Genomic DNA, 3985 nt, shown 5'->3' on the forward strand with positions numbered 1-3985 from the left:
TTCCCCCTCTGAACACCATCCTGCCTAATTCCCCCCTGTGAACACCCTCCGGTCTAATTCCCCCTGTGAACACCCTCCTGTCTAATTCCCCCCTGAGAACACCCTCCTGTCTAATTCCCCCTGTGAACACCCGCCTGCCTAATTCCCCCCTGAGAACACCCTCCTGTCTAATTCCCCCTGTGAACACCCGCCTGCCTAATTCCCCCCTTAGAACACCCTCCTGCCTAATGCCCCCAGTGAACACCTTGCCGCCTAATTCCCCCCTGTGAACACCTTCCTGTCTAATACCCCACTGTGAACATCCTCCTGTCTAATACCCCCCTGTGAACACCCTCCTATCTAGTTCCCACTGTGAACATCCTCCTGCCTAATTCCCCCTGTGAACACCCTCCAGTCTAATTCCCCCTGTGAACACCCACCAGTCTAATTCCCCCTGTGAACACCCTCCTGTCTAATTCCCCCTGTAAACATACTCCTGTCGAATTCCCCCACTGAACACCCTCCTGTCTAATTCCCCCTGTGATCACCCTCCTGTCTAATTCCTTCCTGTGAACACCCTCCTGTCTAATGCCCCCTGTGAACACCCTCCTGTCTAATTCCCCCTGTGAACACCCTCCTGCCTAATTGCCCCTGTGAACACCCTCCTGCCTAATTCCCCCTGTGAACACCCTCCTGTCTAATTCCCACTGTGATCATCCTCCTGCCTAATTCCCCCTGTGAACACCCTCCAGTCTAATTCCCCCTGTGAACACCCTCCTGTTTAATTCCCCCTGTGAACACCCTCCTCTCTAATTCCACCTGTGAACACCCTCCTGTCTAATTCCCCCTGTAAACATCCTCCTGTCGAATTCCCCCACTGAACACCCTCCTGTCTAATTCCCCCTGTGATCACCCTCCTGTCTAATTCCTCCCTGTGTACACCCTCCTGTCTAATGCCCCCTGTGAACACCCTCCTGTCTAATTCCCCCTGTGAACACCCTCCTGCCTAATTGCCCCTGTGAACACCCTCCTGTCTAATTCCCCCTGTGAACACCCTCCTGTCTAATTCCCCCCTGTTAACACCCTCCTGTCAAATTCCCCCCTGTGAACACCCTCCTGTGTAATTCCCCCTGTGAACACCCTCTTGTTTAATTCCCCCTGTGAACACCCTCTTGTTTCATTCCCCCTCTGAACACCATCCTGCCTAATTCCCCCCTGTGAACACCCTCTGGTCTAATTCCCCACTGTTAACACCCTCCTGTCTAATTCCCCCCTGTGAAACCCCTCCTGTCTAATTCCCCCCGTGATCACCCTCCTGTCTAATTCCCCCTGTGAACACCCTCTTGTTTAATTCCCCCTCTGAACACCATCCTGCCTAATTCCCCCCTGTGAACACCCTCCGGTCTAATTCCCCCTGTGAACACCCTCCTGTCTAATTCCCCCCTGAGAACACCCTCCTGTCTAATTCCCCCTGTGAACACCCGCCTGCCTAATTCCCCCCTGTGAACACCTTCCTGCCTAATTCCCCCTGTGAACACACTCCTGTCTAATAAACACCTGTGAACACCCTCCTGTCTAATTCCCCCTGTGAACACCCGCCTGCCTATTTCCCCCCTGTGAACACCTTCCTGTCTAATACCCCCCTGTGAACACACTCCTGTCTAATAAACACCTGTGAACACCCTCCTGTCTAATTCCCACTGTGAACATCCTCCTGCCTAATTCCCCCTGTGAACAACCTCCAGTCTAACTGCCCCTGTGAACACCCTCCAGTCTAATTGCCCCTGTGAACACCCTCCAGTCTAATTCCCCCTGTGAACACCCTCCTCACTAATTCCACCTGTGAACACCCTCCTGTCTAATTCCCCCTGTAAACATCCTCCTGTCGAATTCCCCCACTGAACACCCTCCTGTCTAATTCCCCTGTGATCACCCTCCTGACTAATTCCTCCCTGTGAACACCCTCCTGTCTAATGCCCCCTGTGAACACCCTCCTGTCCAATTCCCCCCTGAGAACAACCTCCTGTCTAATTCCCCCTGTGAACACCCTCCTGCCTAATTCCCCCATTTGAACACCCTCCTGCCCAATTCCCCCTGTGAATACCCTGCTGTCTAATTCCCCCTGTGAACACCCTTCTGCCTAATTCCCCCCTTTGAACACCCTCCTGCCTAATTCCCACTGTGAACAGCCTCCTGTCTAATTCCACCTGTAATCATCCTCCTGTCGAATTCCCCCTCTGAACACCCTCCTGTTCAATTCCTCCCTGTGAACACCCTCCTGTCTAATTCCCCCTGTGAACACCCTCCTGCCTAATTCCACCTGTGAACACCCACCTGTCTAATTCCCCACTGTTAACACCCTCCTGTCTAATTCACCCCTGTGAACACCCTCATGTCTAATTCCCCCTGTGATCACCCTCCTGTCCAATTCCTCCCTGTGAACACCCTCCTGTCAAATGCCCCCAGTGAATACCCTCCTGTCTAATTCCCCCTGTGAATACCCTCCTGTCTAATTCCCCCTGTGAACACCCTCCTGCCTAATTCCACCTGTGAACACCCACCTGTCTAATTCCCCACTGTTAACACCCTCCTGTCTAATTCCCCCCTGTGAACACCCTCGTGTCTAATTCCCCCTATGATCACCCTCCTGTCTAATTCCCCCTGTGAACACCCTCCTGTCTAATTCCCCCTGTGATCACCCTCCTGTCTAATTCCCCCTTTGAACACCCTCTTGTTTAATCCCCCCTCTGAACACCATCCTGCCTAATTCCCCCCTATGAACACCCTCCGGTCTAATTCCCCCTGTGAACACCCTCCAGTCTAATTCCCCCCTGAGAACACCCTCCTGTCTAATTCCCCCTGTGAACACCCGCCTGCCTAATTCCCCCAGTGAACACCTTCCTGCCTAATTCCCCCCTGTGAACACCTTCCTGTCTAATACCCCCCTGTGAACATCCTCCTGTCTAATACCCCCCTGTGAACACCCTCCTGTCTAATACCCACTGTGAACATCCTCCTGCCTAATTCCCCCTGTGAACACCCTCCAGTCTAATTCCCCCTGTGAACACCCTCCAGTCTAATTCCCCCTGTGAACACCCAACTGTCTAATTCCCCCTGTAAACATCCTCCTGTCAAATTCCCCCACTGAACACCCTCCTGTCTAATTCCCCCTGTGATCACCCTTCTGTCTAATTCCTCCCTGTGAACACCCTCCTGTCTAATGCCCCCTGTGAACACCCTCCTGTCTAATTCCCCCTGTGAACACCTTCCTGCCTAATTGCCCCTGTGAACACCCTCCTGCCTAATTCCCCCTGTGAACACCCTCCTGTCTAATTCTCCCCTGTTAACACCCTCCTGTCAAATTCCCCCCTGTGAACACCCTCCTGTGTAATTCCCCCTGTGAACACCCTCCTGTGTAATTCCCCCTGTGAAAACCCTCCTGCCTAATTTCCCCCTGTGAACAACCTCCTGCCTAATTTCCCCTGTGAAAACCCTCCTGCCTAATTCCCCCTGTGAACACCCACCTGTCTAATTCCACCTGTGAACACCATCCTGTCCAATTCCCCCTGTGAGCATCCTAATGTCTAAATCCCCCTGTGATCACCCTCCTTTCTAATTCCCTCCTTTGAACACCCTCCTGTCTAATTCCCGCTTTGAACACCCTCCTGTCTAATTCCCCCTGTGAACACACTCCTTTCTAATTCCCTCCTTTGAACACCCTCCTGTCTAATTCCCGCTTTGGACACCCTCCTGTCTAAATCCCCCTGTGAACACCCTCCTGACTGATTCCCCCCTGTGAATACCCTCCTGTCTAATTCCCCCTGTGAACACCCTCCTGTCAAATTCCCCCTGTGATCACCCTCCTGTCTAATTCCCCCTCTGAACACCCTCCTGTCTAATTCCCCCTGTGATCACCCTCCTGTCTAAATCCCCCCTGTGAACACCCTCCCGTCTAATTTCCCCTGTGAACACCCTCCTGTCTAATTCACCCTGTGAACACCCTCCT

This window comes from Heterodontus francisci, unplaced genomic scaffold (assembly GCF_036365525.1).
Source record: "Heterodontus francisci isolate sHetFra1 unplaced genomic scaffold, sHetFra1.hap1 HAP1_SCAFFOLD_148, whole genome shotgun sequence".
NCBI classification, from domain to species: domain Eukaryota; kingdom Metazoa; phylum Chordata; class Chondrichthyes; order Heterodontiformes; family Heterodontidae; genus Heterodontus; species Heterodontus francisci.